At 43.9% G+C, this 21,311-nt stretch overlaps 1 long non-coding RNA gene and 1 pseudogene across 1 annotated transcript; one reads left to right on the forward strand and one right to left on the reverse strand.

Moving 5' to 3' along the window:
• The first annotated feature begins 3,318 nt into the window (after window positions 1-3,318).
• Window positions 3,319-8,074, forward strand: LOC106594651 (dentin sialophosphoprotein-like; annotated as a pseudogene).
• Window positions 8,075-8,661: 587 nt separating this feature from the next.
• Window positions 8,662-12,976, reverse strand: LOC106596325 (uncharacterized). The gene is made up of 2 exons (XR_001326642.2): window positions 9,671-12,976; window positions 8,662-9,559 (listed from the first exon to the last, which is right to left on the reverse strand). It is a non-coding gene; the product is annotated as an uncharacterized lncRNA (long non-coding RNA).
• Window positions 12,977-21,311: the final 8,335 nt, after the last annotated feature.

Genomic DNA, 21,311 nt, shown 5'->3' on the forward strand with positions numbered 1-21,311 from the left:
GACAAAACGGATGGCACTGTGATAGACTGCATCCAGTTTATTGAGTAGGGTATTGGAGGCTATTTTGTAAATGACATCACCGAAGTCGAGGATCGGTAGGATGGTCAGTTTTACGAGGGTATGTTTGGCAGCATGAGTGAAGGAGGCTTTGTTGTGAAATAGGAAGCCAATTCTAGATTTAACTTTAGATTGGAGATGTTTGATGTGAGTCTGGAAGGAGAGCTTACAGTCTAACCAGACACCTAGGTATTTGTAGTTGTCCACATATTCTAAGTAAGAACCGTCCAGAGTAGTGATGCTGGACGGGCGGGCAGGTGCGGGCAGCGAGCGGTTGAAGAGCATGCATTTAGTTTTACTTGTATTTAAGAGCAGTTGGAGGCCACGGAAGGAGAGTTGTATGGCATTGAAGCTCATCTGAAGGGTTGTTAACACGGTGTCCAAAGAAGGGCCAGAAATATACAGAATGGTGTCGTCTGCGTAGAGGTGGATCAGAGACTCACCTGCAGCAAGAGCGACATCATTGATGTATACATATTATGTTGCAGTTCTAACATTTGAATATCATTATTTGTGGTGGCGGTTAGAATCACTTCATTTGAATATCATTATTTGTGGTGGCGGTTGGAATGACTTCATTTGAATATCATTATTTGTTGATACCAATGTTAAAGTACGCACTAGAGCAGGGATGGGCAACTGGTGGTCTGCCCCCATTTGTAAGCCCGCGGACCAATTTGACCCCAAAAATATATATTTTTTTTTTTGTGGGGGGGGACTCACTAAGAGAATACACAAGGTGCAATTTCAAAATGCAGTCAATTAGTCGAATTACTGACGGTGATCATCAGTTATCACATAAAAAACTGCAAAAATTTGCCTCCACCCTATGGCAAAATATGTAGAATTGCAGGAATTGAGTTATAAAATTGTTAAATCTTCTCTCCGCTCCATGGAATGTGTAGAATTGCAGCAAACTTACTTTAAAATGGCAACATTTTCTCTACACCTCATGAAAAAATGTGGAGAATGGCAGGAAATGAACTTTAAAACTGAAATGTTTTCTCTTCGCTGTCATGAGGGGGGTTGCTAAAATGTTTTGCTCGCAAAACATTATGATGAGTTCCGTTTTTTGTGGCTCTCACCACATCAAAGTTGCACATCCCTGCATTAGAGCCTCAAGGTACTGTAGGTGTTGACGTAATGATTGGTTCAGGCAGAAAGGGAAGAAAGTCTGTAATCTTGTGGTGCTATAGGGGTGTTAGAGGTGTCTTGATGTTCAGTTTCTGGTGAACCACTGGTTGATTTGATATCAGACACACGTAAAAACATCTCAATAAGAATTCCAGACACAACCTGAAGAAGATTGAACTGTTGTGACATGAACACAAACGAGGTGAAAAACGTAACAAATGCAGCATGTCTCGACTTGATGCATCCACTCTCAAGAATTCCAGACATCTGTCTGGGAGTTTCACTGTACATGTCTGGTGTTGTGCCTTGTCTTCCTGTTTAAAAAATGTTCCTCCACTTAGTGAGAGATGAATACACCCTGAACCATTCCACTGAACATGCGAAGCCACTCGAGGCTATTTTATTATGATATACAGTAAGAAATCAAGCTGTAGTGGATTACATGTTAAGTACTATAGCAGACTCAACATGTAGCAATGCATACTCCAGTGAATATGTCAGACACCTGTCAAACATTAATATAGACATCCAGACAAGTTAAATGCAGGGTTAGGATAGATAGTTTGACAAAGAAACTAATCAGGGATGCTACCTTAATTTCATACCTACTACTTTAATGGGTTGTTTATTTCACTGCTCTCCAACTTTTAGGAGAAGTATGTTCTAGAATTCAGAGAATACATAGGTGTCTGGAAGTTCTCCTCCTCCGAAAAATGATTACTCCATCTCCTTGTACTCTCCATACAATATACAGTGCCTTCAGAAAGTATTCTTACCCCTTGACTTATTACATTTTTTGTTACAGCCTGAATTCAAAATTGATTAAATTATATATTTTTTCTCTCACCAATCTACACACAATACCCAAATAATGACAAAGTGAAAACATGTTTTTCTACATTTAAGCTAATTTATTGAAAATTAAATACAGAAATATCTAATTTACATAAGTATTCACACCCCTGAGTCAATACTTTGTAGAAGCACCTTAGGCGATTACAGCTTGGAGTCATCTTGGGTATGTCTGTATCAGCTTTGCACATCTGGATTTGGGGATTTTCTTCCATACTCTGTGCAGATTTTCTTAAGCTCTGTTAAGTTAGATGGTGAGTGGCGGTGAACCGAAATCTTCCACAGATTTTCAGTGGGATTCAAGTCTGGGCTTTGGCTGGGCCACTCAAGGCTGTCCCACTCACATTCTTGTTCTGAAGCCATTCCAGCATTGCTTTAGCTGTATGCTTGGGGTCAATGTCCTGTAATAACGTAAATCTTCACCCCAAGTCTAAGGTTGTTTACATTCTGAAGCAGGTTCTCATTAAGGACATGTCTGTATTTAGCTCAATTCATTGTTCCCTCTATCCTTACCAGTCAATCAAGTAGTAAAATCTCTACCTGATTATTATTGAAAAGCCTGTGTAGTAAAGCTGGAGTGTTTTGACTACTTATTTGCTACCAACATCAAGTACTGAAGTAAAAATCTCTACCTGATTATTACTGGAAACCCTACTGTTTTCTTACCTAACACTACAAAACCCTACTTGTGTATCTTGAGTAGTGCATAAACTACACATTCACTGCACAATTCCTACATGCCTCTAGATTGTCACTACTGTACAAACAGGTTTTGTGTAGTAATTCAGTAGTACTTTTCACGAGGACACTGCAATAACAACAGCTAATGGGGATCCTAATAAAATAACAAATAAACACATTCATCTACTCTTTGACCTTGGCTGTTCTTTAACTTTGGCTTAGTGATTATGTAAGGAGGATTACCTTACAAACCAACAGTAATGTTTTGGTACTTCAATCATGGTTCATCTGCTACACAATTCTTCATCAGTAATAAAGCCAAAATGTCTTCATTTTGTGTTTTCTATCATAAATAAGTACTGTCATGTATCTCAATTTCAAAGGGCTTGTGTCCTTTCTAACAATACAGGATATGAGGGATTATTTTCTTCCTCTGTCTTGTCAATTGGTGAATGTTAGCATTGAGTGGCCACACCAACCACAGGAAGAGTGGGAGAGGAGAGGTGGGCCAGAAGTGGTAAACATCACAAGACACATCTAGCCCTGCTGCTATTGGCTGGAGCTGGAGGCAGCCGGGTTTATAAGCCAACCAGCAGCCTCCCTTCAGCAGCATCCATTCACATCCAAACTGAACTGTGGTGTTCCTCCTTTGGCATCCAAGAGAATACTGAGCAGCTCTCCTCTCATCCTCCTGATTAACTACTCGAGAGCAATCCTGTGGATTCTCTGAAGAACAAGTCGAGGTAAATAATGGCTTTCACTTGTATAGATGTTGGTGCTTCGTTTCTATAATCCTCTCCTGTAAAAGCTCAAAGAAAATTGTGGCGAATTGTTTTATATTTTGTGCAACTCAAATATCAATTATTTTCACAATTTTAAGAAATCTGGGAGACACTCTTCTGCACTTATAATCTATCATTCTGCACAGTCAATGTGTCAATGTGTTGGACTTTTTTTATGTACAACAGAATACACGCAGTATTCTGGTTAGTAATAATAATGAAAAAGAAAATAGAGCTCAGTAGCCTGGTGTAACAATTAGTTTGTGTTATTACACATTCTCTCTATACACCAGATATGTATATGCCCTTGAACCTGATAGAGTGAAATAAATCATAAACTAGGTTTTATAGTGTTGGAGTGATGAATGTGAGCGTGACAGCAGGAAGAGGAAGCTGTGGCCTCAGCTCACAAATCCACAGCTAATTTGTTCTCAGCTAACTGACTCGTACAGTCTGTTCCAAGACTAAGCCACAGCATTTAAAGGGCTGCTGTGAGGAGAAATAATAATAACAGCAAAACTGACAGGCTGGATTAGTTACTTCTGAAGTCAGATCTCATCTACACACAACATCCCACGTTGTTTCTCTCGCCTCCGTCTGTCGACACAACAGATTTCTGTTCTAGAACCCAAGGATCTAATGAAAAAAGTAGAGTTGGCTTTCAAAATAAAGCTGAGGGACGTTCATCATGTTCCCTGCCTCCCTGGACCAACTGTGGTCTTCCAAACTTCCACTTTTAACTTGGGGAATTATACACTATGCAGAGATCATTATAGGTATAGCTAAAATACTGCCTGCTCAGAGTTATACTTGATGTAATGTTGTTCTAGCTGAGAGTAGTTGAGCTGGAAAACAAGGGAGACGTTCATGCATGGGGTTAGGCATTAAAAAAAATTGAATCAAGTTAAATGTTATTTGTCACTTGAGGCGAATAAAACAGGTGTAGACCTTACAGCGAAATGCTTACTTACAAGCCCAACAATGCTTTAAGAAAAAAATTAATAAGTGTTAAGTAAAAAATAGAAAATAAAAGTAACAAATAATTAAACAGCTGCAGTAAAATAACAAGCAAGGCTATATACAGGGGGTACCGGTACAGAGTCAATGTGCGGGGGCACCGGTTAGTCGAGGTAATTTAGGTAATATGTACATGTAGGTAGAGTTAAAGTGACTATGCATAGATTATAAACAGAGAGTAGCAACAGTGTATAAGAGGGGTCTGGGTGGGCCTTTGATTAGCTGTTCAGGAGTCTTATGTTTTGGGGGTAGAAGCAGTTAAGAAGCCTTTTGGACCTCGACTTGGCACTCCGGTACAGTTTGCCGTGTGGTAGCAGAGAGAACAGTCTATGACTAGGGTGTCTGGAATATTTGACAATTTTCAGGACCTTCCTCTGACACCGCCAAACATAGAGGTCCTGGATGGCAGGAAGCTTGGCCCCAGTGATGTACTGGCCGTATGCACTACCCTCTGTTGTGCCTTGCAGTCAGAGGCCGAGCAGTTGCCATACCAGGCAGTGATGCAACCAGTCAGGATGCTCTCGATGGTGCAACTGTAGAACCTTTTGAGGATCTGAGGACCTATGCCAAATCTTTTGTCTTCTGAGGGGGAAAAGGTTTTGTCGTGCCCTCTTCACGACTGTCTTAGTGTGTTTGGACCATCATAGTTTGTTGGTGATGTGGACACCAAGGAACTTGAAGCTCTCAACCTGTTCCACTACAGCCCCGTCAATGAGAATGAGGGTGTTCTCGGTCCTCCTTTTCTTGTAGTCCACAATCATCTCCTTTGTCTTGATCACATTGAGGGAGAGGTTGTTGTCCTGGCACCACACTGCCAGGTCTTTGACCTCCTCCCTATAGGCTGTCTCATTGTAGCTAGGCTGGATGTCATTAGTTGGGATGGAAGCCCATTTTGTCTGCCAACGGTTAGGGACTTTAAAAGGAGTGCACTTCCACCAGAGTCCTTCCACTTAGCTATGGCGGAGACTCATAAGGGCCCATGGTTGGTATTCTCCCTGTATAGTAATCAAGGCTTTTAGGGTTTAAACATTACAAGGCAGGACTTCACAGGCACGTTTCATGTAAAATCAGTCTAATTGCCTCCCATTCAGGCATTTCTGCTGTAATTTCTGCTTTTATTAGGATACCCACTACCCGACGCCAATGGCGACGGCTAGTCTTCCTGGGGTCCGACACATAACGAAAAAGACATTACAGACAAAAAGACTTTACAAATTGAAAAAATAATGTATCACATTTTCACATTTAAGAAGGTGTTAAATGTAGCCTACACAGTAGCCTACACAACAGAGTTTGTATTTTCAGTTCTCATCATTTTGGTGGCTTTCATGATTCTTTCTTTTTTCATGATTATTATTTTTTTAGATACACCTTGTGACAATGAAGGCTGCAATTGTTTTCGTCCTGCTCTTTGCAACGGTCCTCGGTCGCCCGGCGATACGCTCGCTCAGCTACAGTCCAGAGAGCTCAGAAGAACTGGTGAGTGTTCCTTTTATATGAGAACATACAGTATATATTGAAAAGACAGTCTGACAGAGAGACAGATGTGTACATTGGTATCAACTTAAATTCCTGTTCATGTTGTCAGGTGAAACCAGCTCCAGTGCTTGGGATAGCCCCAGCAGAACTTACTGAGGTGGCCCCTGTACAGGTAAGAGCCTCTTTCAGCAAACATTCCTTTATAATCTGTAGGTGTGTTGGCATTGACATTTATTAATTTGCCCTGTAGGGAAAACTGCATTAATATGTCCGTTTTTATTGGACTATTTTTATTAAGAATGTAGATACCCCTACAACATCAGACGAGAGCTCCGACCGAAGATGAAACAGAGGTAAAACATAATTATGTTGTAGCATAAGTAAACATAAGATGCTGAATCAATCTTACACCTGATAGAGACAACCATATCTGTGCTTTTGATGGATGTTACTTGATACATTGATTGATCCTGTTTTTCTATTCTCCAGGGAGCTGATCCTACTTCAGACCCAACATCGGACAGCACAGCATCAACAGACAGCGCAGACAGTGCAGACAGCAATGAAAGCAAGGACAGCGCAGACAGTGCAGACAGCGATGTGAGTAATGCACTATGTATAAAACTACTGACAGCTTATATGTAGGATATATTGAGTCACTTTTTATTTATAGATGCATATGTAGTTATGGCCCCAGTAAGTCTACAGGGCCACACTGAGACTATAGCCACACTGAGACTATAGCTTGTAGTTCAATGAAGACATCTAGCTAATGTTGACAGACGGGAGCGTTTCACCAAGCTCTTATTTGAACTTTATATCTTATAAGAGGTTATGTAAAACTAAAGGTGTTGTTGTGATGTGGTGTGTTTTCAGGACACAGACGAGTCCAGTGAGTCAGAGGAGGCAGACACCACCGCTGCCCCTCTGACAGCTGAGCCCACCGTAGAGCCCACAATGGCTACCACTGAGGCCCCCATTTATGACGACGGACGTGGAGACAGCATGGGTTACCCCAGCGACCACAAGAAGTCTATCATCTACGTAGATACTAACAACATCGAGAAGGGACCCTCCCCTTACAAATCCTATGGAAAGATGGATGAGGGCATGTATGCTGGCAAAAAGGTGTCTGTCTACGACACCGGGCTCGGAAACGAGATTGAGAAGACGATGACAGTGTTCAAGGTACATTTGTTTCTCCTCTGTTTTAGAATTCTCCATTTCAAACTCATAGGCATTATTTCCTTTCATTTAGTTTTGGAAGTTGAGCTAAACATCCTTCCACCGCCTCTCTCTCTCCCCCTCCAGGCCCTGCAGGTGCATGATTTGACGGAGGAGGACACCAGCACCCTCGACGTGGAGAGCCAGGTTCTGGACGCCTCCAGCGGGAAAGCCGAGGAGCCCAGCCTGCGCCAGGCACATGTCGGCGTAGCCAGCCAGGACAGGACCCCCTCTGAGAGCCCCGAGAGCCAGAAGGCCAAGAGCCTGGAGAGTGATGCCACCAGTGAGCGCACCAGTAGCGCTAGCAGCGATGGTACTAGCGAGAGCACCAGCACCAGCGCCAGTAATGAGACTGACAGCAGCAACAGTAGTGAGGAGGCTACAGCCAGGCCCGGGGCAGCAGACAGCGACTCAGCAGAGAGCAACGAGAGCCATGACAGTGACAGCGACTCGGCTGAGGAGGCGGCCACAGTGGCTACCATCACAACCGATGCTCCCGTCGTCATCACTGCCAAGTAAAGGCCTGTCTCTCTCATCCTGCTGCTGTCGACAGTGAAGAATGCTACCAGCACCTGGAAGGTGCTCTATGACCCTGCCTTAGGAGGAGAGGTCAGAACGGAGAGAATAACGGAAGACACATAAGCACAATACAGGGCCCTTAGGGTCTGATACAGTACAACAATAATACATGATAAGATTCATACTAGCCATCTCATCATGACATATAGAACAGTCAATTTTGTTCAATTGCACAATTATTTACACTACATATTGTTTGTCCCATTTTTACTGTAATAATGTATAACGTTGTATCATTCCTAAATACATGCATTCTTTTTTTCATAGAACTCATAGTGGGTGTGTTATTTCACATGTGTATACATTGTTGTGTCTGCTGAGCCATTGAGCTCTGTGCATAGTATGTAGAGACTCCAGGGGGATTCACAGTGGTGTTCACCAGAGAAACCACAATCCATCATTCAGCGTCATTATGAGCTAAAATATGAACAAAGGCCCTGTCACAGTAAACATGCTGGATGTAAAATAGAACTGGAAAAAATTACATTTTGAGTCTTCAAATTAAGTTGTTCATAGGTTGTTTTTCTCAACGTAACATTCCTTACTCTATTGTCTGATGAGGTGTTGTCTCGGTCAGGAGGAAGCTGGAGTTCACACATAACTCAAGCTGTGCCATGATCCCTTGGTGGTGTAGTGCAACAAATAGCCACAAGACAGCGCTGTAGGAATGGATAAAATCACTGTCAAAATCCCACTGTTAATCACACACTCCATCTCACTGAACACTCACTCTTTTCCAAGCATGGAGTACACTAATACACTAATCATCTATTATGACTGATCATACCAAGAACTAAAACTTGATAACAGTAATCAAAAATATAATCAATTAAGAGACATCTTTTCTCTTTTTAAGTATTTTTCTATCTCTTTATTGAGTACACAAGTTCACAACAAATATCAATCAAATGTATGTTAGTAAGCCCTTTTTAAATCAGCAGTTGTCGCAATGTACTTTACAGATAACCAGCCTAAAACTCCAAAGAGCAAGTCACTACATACTGTATGTAAAGAGACATACTGGAGCATAACACAACAATATCAATAAATCAATCAAACATTCACAGATGTTTCTATCACACCCAGCAGATTATGATCACCTAGTTCACAGACATTCAAACACCCGTAACTACCACCATATGTTGAACTAGTAAAGATTACAGGGCTTCTGATAGGGTTATTATGAAGCTATGGATAACATTACCTAGAAATGCTGCTGCATAAAAAATATAAAAAGATCCAAGATATTTCATACAATGCAGGTACTGTAAACAGTCCATACAAAAAATGATGACGTAAAAAAAGCAATGATTTATAAACTCTGGAATAATTATAATTAAGTATTCTCATGAATACTCTCATTATTAGTTGTCTCCTCTAGTTGCTGGAGCGGGAGTTGTAATGTCCTCAGTGACACGTGCAGTAACATTCCCTGGTGACGGTGTCGTTTCACTGACAATTGGCCCATTCGTGGACATTTCTGTCACTGGTGGAATAGTTGACATGGCAGCAGTGGGAGGGTTCACTGTGGTTGGAGCAGTTGGTCCTCGTGTCATTCTTGATTCATCAGATTCTGAGGACTCGTGGATTCGTGGAATATTGTGGTGTCCAGGCCTGTTGAACTGTGGAATATTGTGGTGTCCAGGCCTGTTGAACTGTGGAACATTGTGGTGTCCAGGCCTGTTGAACTGTGGTCCATTGTGATGTCCAAGTCTGTTGAACTGTGGACCATTGTGATGTCCAAGTCTGTTGAACTGTGGAGTGAACAAAGCACATCAGCACCTGAAAATACTGTAACGATAGCCACTACTGCTACTAATTATGGCAAAAGATATATAAGATAAATAAAATGTTCATCCACTTACTGGTTTTGCAATTGCTTTTGAGATAAAGACAATAAGAAGTGCAGGCCTCAGTAGCTCCATCTCTTTTTTATTTCTGATGGAAAAAATAAACCAAATCGTAGATTTTTCTCTGATTACAGCTCCTGTCCCGTCTAAGCCTACTGTGGAGGAGACCATAGACAGACATCCAGGGCTGGTGCTAATATAGCCAGTGCCAATAAATAAACCAAGGGCTAGGCAGTTATCTAATCCTAGGAATGTTGCAGGAGGATTACTGGGCCTGATGGGATAGGCTTTCTGACTGTGTGTAACACGCGTCTGTCATTTCATCACTGAAAATATTCCTCTCTGAGAAAAACTTAAATAATTCCAGTGTAAGAAAATAATAAATCATCTAGGCACCCCCACTATGTTGAAGAGATCCAGCGTATTGAAACAAAAACTGAAAAAGGAAAAAGCTGCTACATGTCTGTCACTAGCAGGAAATAATCTTTGCTAAAACAATACTAATATCCAGGGTGATTTTATTTAACCTTGTTTCAACTATTTGTTTAGTCACGTTCCAGTCTGCAGATTCCAGTCTGCAGATTCTGAACTAGCTCAAACTAGTGCAGATAATTATTTAAACCACAAGATTAAGCAACCATTAGCCAACATAATGGAATATAAGTGTAGACATGCCTTGTCATTTCATGTCAACTATCATTTCCTGTCAACTATAATTAAATGAAACTGTTGCGTGATAGAGACTGATGACTAATGGTCAAATAAGTACACTCATAGTTTCTGGAAGAAAAACAAATCCTGAAAATGGCAACATGATCATAATTTGTAGTGCAGCCAAAGAAGGAAGTTAGGTAGCTATCCTGTATCTTTGAATTCACTACTAGTTAAAACCTCACTCATGTCATTTTGAATCATGGATGGTTGAGCAATTAGATTTTGAAAGATTAAACTTGTTAGACAATCTTGCCCAGCCTGACTGTTGCATCCAATGTGATACTCAGTATAGTAATGTAGTAAACACACCACAATATTCTCCTCTATTTTGTTGTCCCCCACGATGAAATCGGAGAGGGGACTGTGGATCTGTCTCCATCTGTTCGTTCCTACATTAAAGCCAAATTAAAGCCAATTTAAGCTTGATCTGAAAATGTGGTCGGTGGCTCCATAGGGAGGATGTGACATAATTGCGGAGCATCCAGAGGAATGCATCGCCGTGCACCTCCCAAATGTAGTAACAATGCTTCATATAGTTCCGCATTGGCATGATTGGTTGACTGTAGGTGGGGGCAGGAGGTCCTGTAAAACACACAAACTCACTTCCTTGACAACGTCCTTCAACGCTCTGCTTAACAGCTCTACGCTGCTCCATAAAGCACAAGAAGCATGAATGCCCTGACTTCTGCAAAGGCCATATCACCGTAAATGCTGCACAGCCAATGTACACGTCAGACTGACCATGCAGAGCCTTTAGTCACACACATATCTCAGACAGCACTACCCCGATTTTGAGGAAACTTGGGTGAATGATGCGTCTTGCCATAGCAATCATGCCTTTACAAAATTACACATATTGGCCCAAGGGGGCTGCTGCATCGAGGGGAACGACATGTTTACTGTTGTCTTGTTTTATTTGGTCTGTGGGTTGAAATCTGGAGTACATCTAATCAAGAATGAAATCAGAACAAACAACTACATGTTCTGTCTTCCCTGTGGCTCAGTTGGTAGAGCATGGTGCTTGCAACGCCAGGGTTGTGGGTTTGATTCCCACGGGGGGCCAGTATGGGGAAAAAAAAGAAGGAAAAAAATTATGAAATATATGCATTCACTACTGTAAGTCGCTCTGGATAAGAGTGTCTGCTAAATGACTAAAATGTAATCTTCAAATCAACTTTTCTTTGTCACATGTTTCATAAACAGCAGGTGTAGACTAAGAGTGAAACGCTAACTTCGGGCTCCAGAGTGGCGCAGCGGTCTAAGACACTGCATTTCAGTGCTTGAGGTGTCACTACAGACACCCTGGTTTGATTCCAGGCTGTATCACAACCGGCCGTGATTGGTAGTCCCATAGGGCGGTGCACAATTGTCCCAGTGTTGTCTGGGTTTGGCCAGTGTAGGCCGTCATTGCAAATAAGAATTTGTTCCTAACTGACTTGCCTAGTTAAGTAAAATTAAATCAAAACCAGGACATTTCTAAGTGACCCCAAACTTTTGAACGGTAGTATAGTTCTGATCATTATGGTGAAATTAGATTGATGTTACGTCATTGTATTTAAGTTGAAGTTTTACCCTAATTTCAGTGTTTACAACGCTGGTGGAAATGAGATGGAAACAGTACTGGTTGATGATTTTTTGCAAATCCAAATGCGTTTTCCTCCTAGATTCCACTTCACAATAGGTTGACAAAAATGATGTCGAAACAACGATTCAACCAGTGCGTGCCCAGTGGGAGCTCTTAGACCAACATTTATTTTTCATCATTTTTACAATTTCCCAGTTTTATTCCAACCTCAATGTGGAAATGTATATCAAACACAGGAAAAACATGTCATGACTGCGCTGGGCCTTTAAAGGGTGAACGGTAAAATATCTAACTAATCTAATGAAGAACCACGGTTGGTTGAGCAATTTCATTTTGTCAGACAAATTGACTACGTTCACTCCTTCCCAATCTGACTTGAATCCAGGGTGGTTCACAGTATGGTATTTTGATAAGCCTCAGGTAAACAAACAGTGTAATATTGATGCTCAGTGACTAGACGCTCTTGTTACACACGATGAAACATAGAGATAAACAGTGTATGCATAACAAAATCATACACTGAAATGAGGCAGATAGATTTGAATTTCATACATATTTTATTTCACTGATTACTCTTCTTCTATATATTTGGGGAATACAAAACTCAGAGATTCAGAGTTATTGCCTTGGGGGCCTTACAACAGAACAAAAAGAGTTGAGAATTCTAGAGGTCAGCACTACAGAGTGAACACTAAGACTGATTGTGTTCAGGCCGTATGGGTTAGCGCCTAATGGGTGACGTTTTACATGCTCCTAACCAACTGTGCTAATTTTTTTCACGTTGTTTGTAACTTATTTTGTACATAATGTTGCTGCTACTGTCTCTTATGACCGAAAATAACTTTTAGGCATCAGAACAGCGATTACTCACCTCGAAGTGGAACAATAATTTTTCTTTAACTAGAGTGACGCGAAGGATATACTGCTTTCTCGGGAACGGGATCAAATCACTGTCATTTGTGTGAAGAAAAGACAAATGGAGCGAGGTCGGGCTGCCTTCTGAGAATTCGTAGGCGAGTGAGTAAACTCCCACTGCCATCCGTTCTATTGGCCAACATGCAATCATTGAAAAATAAAATGGATGACCTACGATCAAGATTATACTACCAATGGGACATTAAAAACGATCTTATGTTTCACCGGGTCGTGGCTGAACAACGACACGGATAATATAGAGCTAGGATTTTCCATGCATCAGCAGGACAGAGAAGCTACGTCTGGTAAGACGAGGAGCAGGGGTGTTAGACAGCTGGTGAACGATGTCTAATATTAAAGAAGTCTCGAGGTATTGCTCGCCTAAGGTGGAGAACATTAGATAAGCTGTAGACCACACTATCTACCAAGAGAGATCTCATCTATACTATTCGTAGACATCTATTTACCACAACAAAGGCCATAAATCAAATCAAAGTTTATTTGTCATATGCGCCGAATACAACAGGTGTACAGTGAAATGCGTACTTACAAGCCCCTAACCAACAGTGCTATTTTTAAGTAAAAAAAATAGGTATTAGATAAACAATTTATTTCACCTTTATTTAACCAGGTAGGCAAGTTGAGAACAAGTTCTCATTTACAATTGCGACCTGGCCAAGATAAAGCAAAGCAGTTCGACATATAAAACAACAGAGTTACACATGGAGTAAAACAAACATACAGTAGAAAAATAAGTCTATATACAATGTGAGCAAATGAGGTGAGATAAGGGAGGGAAAGGCAAAAAAGGCCATGGTGGCAAAGTAAATACAATAAAGCAAGTAAAACACTGGAATGGTAGATTTGTAGTGGAAGAACGTGCAGAGTAGAAATAATGGGGTGCAAAGGAGCAAAATAAATAAATAAATAAATAAATACAGTAGGGGAAGAGGTAGTTGTTTGGGCTAAATTATAGATGGGCTATGTACAGGTGCAGTGATCTGTGAGCTGCTCTGACAGCTGGTGCTTAAAGCTAGTGAGGGAGATAAGTGTTTCCAGTTTCAGAGATTTTTGTAGTTCGTTCCAGTCATTGGCAGCGGAGAACTGTAAGGAGAGACGGCCAAAGGAGGAATTGGCTTTGGGGGTGACCAGAGAGATATATCTGCTGGAGCGCGTGCTACAGGTGGGTGCTGCTATAGTGACCAGTGAGCTGAGATAAGGGGGGACTTTACCTAGCAGGGTCTTGTAGATGACCTGGAGCCAGTGGGTTTGGCGACGAGTATGAAGCGAGGGCCAGCCAACGAGAGCGTACAGGTCGCAGTGGTGGGTAGTATATGGGGCTTTGGTGACAAAACGGATGGCACTGTGATAGACTGCATCCAGTTTATTGAGTAGGGTATTGGAGGCTATTTTGTAAATGACATCACCGAAGTCGAGGATCGGTAGGATGGTCAGTTTTACGAGGGTATGTTTGGCAGCATGAGTGAAGGAGGCTTTGTTGTGAAATAGGAAGCCAATTCTAGATTTAACTTTAGATTGGAGATGTTTGATGTGAGTCTGGAAGGAGAGCTTACAGTCTAACCAGACACCTAGGTATTTGTAGTTGTCCACATATTCTAAGTAAGAACCGTCCAGAGTAGTGATGCTGGACGGGCGGGCAGGTGCGGGCAGCGAGCGGTTGAAGAGCATGCATTTAGTTTTACTTGTATTTAAGAGCAGTTGGAGGCCACGGAAGGAGAGTTGTATGGCATTGAAGCTCATCTGAAGGGTTGTTAACACGGTGTCCAAAGAAGGGCCAGAAATATACAGAATGGTGTCGTCTGCGTAGAGGTGGATCAGAGACTCACCTGCAGCAAGAGCGACATCATTGATGTATACAGAGAAAAGAGTTGGCCCAAGAATTGAACCCTGTGGCAACCCCATAGAGACTACCAGAGGCCCGGACAACAGGCCCTCCGATTTGACACATTGAACTCTATCAGACAAGTAGTTGGTGAACCAGGCGAGGCAATCATTTGAGAAACCAAGGCTATTGAGTCTGCCGATGAGGATGTGGTGATTGACAGAGTCGAAAGCCTTGGCCAGGTCAATGAATACGGCAGCACAGTATTGTTTCTTATCGATGGCAGTTACGATATCGTTTAGGACCTTGAGCGTGGCTGAGGTGCACCCATGACCAGCTCTGAAACCAGATTGCATAGCGGAGAAGGTGCGGTGGGATTTGAAATGGTCGGTAATCTGTTTGTTGACTTGGCTTTCGAAGACCTTAGAAAGGCAGGGTAGGATAGATAAAGGTCTGTACCAGTTTGGGTCAAGAGTGTCACCTCCTTTGAAGAGGGGGATGACAGCAGTTGCTTTCCAATCTTTTGGAATCTCAGACGACACGAAAGAGAGGTTGAACAGGCTAGTAATAGGGGTTGCAACAATTTCGGCAGATCATTTTAGAAAGAAAGGGTCCAGATTGTCTAGCCCGGCTGATTTGTAGGGGTCCAGATTTTGCAGCTCTTTCAGAACATCAGCTGGCTGGATTTGGGAGAAGGAGAAATGGGGAAGGCTTGGGCGAGTAGCTGTGGGGTGTGCAGTGCTATTGACTGCGGTAGGGGTAGCCAGGTGGAAAGCATGGCCAGCTGTAGAAAAATGCTTATTGAAATTCTCAATTATAGTGGATTTATCGGAGGTGACAGAGTTTCCTATCCTCAGTGCAGTGGGCAGCTGGGAGGTGTTCTTATTCTCCATGGACTTTACAGTGTCCCAGAACTTTTTTGAGTTTGTGTTGGCTTTTCTAACTGCCTGTATATATTGGTTTCTAACTTCCCTGGAAAGTTGCATATCACGGGGGCTGTTCGATGCTAATGCAGAACGCCACAGGATGTTTTTGTGTTGGTTAAGGGCAGTCAGGTCTGGAGAGAACCAAGGGCTATATCTGTTCCTGGTTCTACATTTCTTGAATGGGGCATGCTTATTTAAGATGGTGAGGAAGGCATTTCAAAAAAATAACCAGGCATCTTTTACTGACGGGATGAGGTCAATATCCTTCCAGGATACCCAGGCCAGGTCGATTGGAAAGGCTTGCTTGCTGAAATGTTTCAGAAAGCGTTTGACAGTGATGAGTGGAGGTCGTTTGACCGTTGACCCATTACGGATGCAGGCAATGAGGCAGTGATCGCTGAGACCTTGTTTGAAAACAGCAGAGGTCTATTTAGAGGGCAAGTTGGTTAGGATGATATCTATGAGGGTGCCCGTGTTTACGGCTTTGGGGTGGTACCTGGTAGGTTCATTGATAATTTGTGTGAGATTGAGAGCATCAAGCTTAGATTGTAGGATGGCTGGGGTGTTAAGCATGTTCCAGTTTAGGTCACCTAGCAGCATGAGATCTGAAGATAGATGGGGGGCAATCAGTTCACATATGGTGTCCAGAGCACAGCTGGGGGCAGAGGGTGGTCTATAGCAGGCGGCAACAGTGAGAGACTTGTTTTTAGAGAGATGGATTTAAAAAAAAGTAGAAGTTCAAAATGTTTGGGTACAGACCTGGATAGTAGGACAGAACTCTGCAGGCTCTCTGCAGTAGATTGCAACACCGCCCCCTTTGGCCGTTCTATCTTGTCTGAAAATGTTGTAGTTAGGGATGAGGATTTCAGAGTTTTTGGTGGACTTCCTAAGCCAGGATTCAGACACGGCTAGGACATCCGGGTTGGCAGAGTGTGCTAAAGCAGTGAATAAAACAAACTTCCGGAGAAGGCTTCTAATGTTAACATGCATGAAACCATGGCTATTACGGTTACAGAAGTCATCACAAAAGAGCGCCTGGGGAATAGGAGTGGAGCTAGGCACTGCAGGGCCTGGATTCACCTCTACATCACCAGAGGAACAGAGGAGCAAGATAAGGGTACGGCTAAAGCTATGAGAATTGGTCGTCGATGACGTCCAGAATAGAGAGTAAAAGGAGCAGGTTTCTGGGGGCGATAAAATAGCTTCAAGGTATAATGTAAAGACAAAGGTATGGTAGGATGTGAATACAGTGGAGGTAAACCTAAGCATTGAGTGATGATGAGAGTGATATTGTCTCTAGAAACATCATTGAAAGCAGAAGATGTCATAGCATGTGTAGGTGGTGGAACTAAAAGGTTGGATAAGGTATAATGAGCAGGGCTAGAGTCTCTACAGTGAAATAAGCCAATAAACACTAACCAGAACAGCAATTGACAAGGCATATTGACATTAAGGAGAGGCATGCTTAGCTGAGTGATCATAAGGGTCCTGTGAGATTCAGACAGCTAGCCGGATCATAGGTAGCAAGCTGGCAGAAGATGGAGGGAGGTCTGTTTTTAGCCACCTTGTGCATTTCCGTCTGTAGATTAGTGGGGTTCCGTGTGGTAGGGGGGACCAGTCCAATTGGCAAAATAGTTATAGTTATAGTGGCCCAAGAAAATTGTCCGATAGACATAATCAGATATCAGCTGATAAGACAGCTAACAATTAGCAGGCCGCAGATGGGCGTTCAAGTTACGTCGCGACGGAGGGGCCAGTTGGATAACGCCATCGGGCAGATAACGTCGGTAGTCCAGTCGTGAAGGCCCGATGGGGCTCCGCATCGGCAGTAAAACGGGTCCGGATAGGTGATTGTAGCCCAGGAGTGGCTGATGGAACTCTTCAGCTGGCTAGCTCCGGAATAATTGATGTTAGCTCCGGGACCGACGTTAGCCAATAGTCACTCGGGTAGCAGCTAGATCCAGGTCTAGATCCAGGTCTAGATGTCCAGAGCCTGCGGTAGAAATCCGGGGACATGGAAAGAAAATAGGTCCGGTATGCTCTGGTCTGAGTCACGCTGTACAAAACTGGCGATAGCTTTTCGAGCTAAGGGATAGCTGATGACCGCTAACCGTGGCTAGCTGAACTCCAACGTTAGCCAGTGAACTGGCCAACCTCTGGCTAGCTTTTGTTGAGGATTTCAGATTTGAGGTAAATAATTATTTATTTTTTAAATTGGTGAGGCGGGTTGCAGGAGAGTGTTTTGAGGTTGAGTTTTTAGAAAACAATATATATAAAAAGATATGCAAAGATGTAAATATATATATAAAAAGATATGCAAAGAGATATATATATATATATATATAAAAAGATATGCAAAGAGAGATATATATATATATGTAAATATATATATAAAAAGATATATGTAAATATATATATAAAAAGATATGCAAAGAGAGATATATATATAAATATATATATAAAAAGATATATATGTAAATATATATATAAAAAGATATGCAAAGAGATATACACACACACACACACACACACACACACACACACACACACACACACACACACACACACACACACACACACACACACACACACACACACACACACACACACACACACACTGTAGCGATCGTCGTGCAGGAAGGAAGAAGTGGACCAAGGCGCAGCTGGGAGCGAACACATGTTATTTATTACAGACTGAAATAACACGGTCAAAACAGAGAATAAACGTATCGCTACTGCTCCAACAAAAAGAGACAACAACCCACAAACATCGTGGGGGGAAAAGGAACTTAAATATGATTCCCCAATCAGAGGCAACTAGCGACAGCTGTCTCTGATTGGGAATCTACAGAACCCAACATAGAAATACGCCCCAAAGCAAGGCTATACCAAAACATAGAAAATAAACTATAGAAATGCCACACCCTGACCAAAATAGAAGAGTTCACCTGGTCAGGGCGTGACACTACCCCCCTCCAACGGTGCGTACTCCCGGCGCACCAACCTAAAGTCTATTAGGGGGGGGACCCGGGTGGGCGCCTCACCCTCGGTGGAGGCTCTGGCCCCGGGCGTGTTCTCTCCCCTGCCTTCACCTTAACCCTACCCCTCTGGCCCGGACTGGACCACGGTGGAGCGGCATGCTCAGGCTCCGGAGCGGAGCCGCCGACCGGAACAGGACTGGTCACCGGTGGACCGGACACAGGCCGTGCCGGACTGTGGACACGCGCCGTGGGCCTGGTGCGGGGAACAGGGACGGGCCGGACAGGACCGGGGACACGCACCACCAACCTGGTGCGGGGAGCAGGGACGGGCCGGACTGGCCTGGGGAAACGCACCACCAACCTGGTGCGGGGAGCAGGGACGGGCCGGACTGGACTGGGGACACGCACCACCGGCTTGGTGCGGGGAGCAGGGATGGGCCGGACAGGACTGTGGACACGCACTACTAACCTGGTGCGGGGAGCAGGGACGGGCCGGACAGGACTGGGGACACGCACCACTAACCTGGTGCGGGGAGCAGGGATGGGCCGGACTGGACTGGGGACGCGCACCACTAACCTGGTGCGGGGAGCAGGGACGGGCCGGACTGGACTGGGGACACGCACCACCGGCTTGGTGCGGGGAGCCGGGATGGGCCGGACAGGACTGTGGACACGCACCACTAACCTGGTGCGGGGAGCAGGGACGGGCCGGACTGGACTGTGACCGCACACCGGCGACACAGTGCGCATAAGCGGCGCCGGATATCCTGGACCGAGGAGGCGCACTGGAGGTCTGGAGTGCACAGCTGACATCACCCGTTCTGGCTCAACACCCACCTTAGCCTGGCAAATGTGGAGCGCTGGCACAGAACGCACTGGGCTGTGCAGCCGTACCGGAGACACAGTGCGCGTCCTTGGCGCAGGATACATCGGACCGAGAAGGGGCACCGGAGGCCAGGAGCGCTGAGCCGGCACAACACGTCCTCGCTGAACACTCCCCCTAGCCCGGCAAATGTGGGGCGCTGGCACAGAGCGCACTGGGCTGTGCAGGCGCACTGGCGATACCGTGCGCACCTCTGCTACCCAAGGCTCTTCCTCCACGCTGTCTCTGCCTCCTCCTTCGCCGTTATCCCCCACGAGAGCAGTGGTCTGGGCTCTTCCTCTGCCCTTCCGGACCACCCCATTAGCCCCACCAAAACATTTTCTTGGGGGTGTCTTCCGGGCCTCCTCGCCCGCCGCCTGCGACTCCTTCCACCGGCTGGCATCACCTCCTCGACCTGGGAATCCTTCCGCCAGGGTCCTTTCCCCGACATGATCTCCTCCCAGGTCCAGAACTCTTTTCCCTCGCGAGCCCATCTCTCGCGCTCCTTTTCCTCCCGCTGCTTGGTCCTGGTTTGGTGGGTTGTTCTGTAGCGATCGTCGTGCAGGAAGGAAGAAGTGGACCAAGGCGCAGCTGGGAGCGAACACATGTTATTTATTACAGACTGAAATAACACGGTCAAAACAGAGAATAAACGTATCGCTACTGCTCCAACAAAAAGAGACAACAACCCACAAACATCGTGGGGGGAAAAGGAACTTAAATATGATTCCCCAATCAGAGGCAACTAGCGACAGCTGTCTCTGATTGGGAATCTACAGAACCCAACATAGAAATACGCCCCAAAGCAAGGCTATACCAAAACATAGAAAATAAACTATAGAAATGCCACACCCTGACCAAAATAGAAGAGTTCACCTGGTCAGGGCGTGACACACACACACACACGGGACAAGACGAAGGACAAAGAAGTCTGACTGCTACGCCATCTTGGAGAGGGAGCAATAGATGAGTAAAGAAAAAAAATGACAGTGAAAATAACAGTAGCAAGGCCACGTATATACCGTTGAAGTCAGAAGTTTACATACACTTAGGTTGGAGTCATTAAAACTTGTTTTTCAACCACTCCACAAATGTCTTGTTAACAAACTGTAGTTTTGGCAAGTCAGTTAGGAGATCTACTTTGTGAATGACAAGCAATGTTTCGAAAAATTGTTTACTGACAGATTATTTCACTTATAATTCACTGTATCACTATTCCAGTGGGTCAGAAGTTTACATACACTAAGTTGACTGTGCCTTTAAACAGCTTGGAAAATTCCAGAAAATGATGTCATGGCTTTAGAAGCTTCTGATAGGCTAATTGACATAATTTGAGTCAATTGGAGGTGTACCTGTGGATGTAATTCAAGGCCTACCTTAAAACTCAGTGCCTCTTTGCTTGACATCATGGGAAAATCAAAAGAAAATCAGCCAAGACCTCTGGTTCATCCTTGGGAGCAATTTCCAAACGCCTGAAGGTACCACGTTTATATGTACAAACAATAGTACACAAGTATAAACACCTTGGGACCACGCAGCCGTCATACTGCTCAGGAAGGAGACGCGTTCTGTCTCCTAGAGATAAACGTACTTTGGTGCGAAAAGTGCAAATCAATCGCCGAACAACAGCAAAGGACCTTGTGAAGATGCTGGAGGAAAAAGGTACAAAAGTATCTATATGCACAGTAAAATGAGTCCTATATCGAAATAACCTGAAAGGCCGCTCAGCAAGGAAGAAGCCACTGCTTCAAAATCGCCATAGAAAAGAGGGGGTTGGCTGGTGGGGGGCGGAGGGTGGCGGGACACAATGCAAATAGTCCAGGTAGCCAA

This window comes from Salmo salar, chromosome ssa13, assembly GCF_905237065.1.
Source record: "Salmo salar chromosome ssa13, Ssal_v3.1, whole genome shotgun sequence".
Classification (NCBI taxonomy): domain Eukaryota; kingdom Metazoa; phylum Chordata; class Actinopteri; order Salmoniformes; family Salmonidae; genus Salmo; species Salmo salar.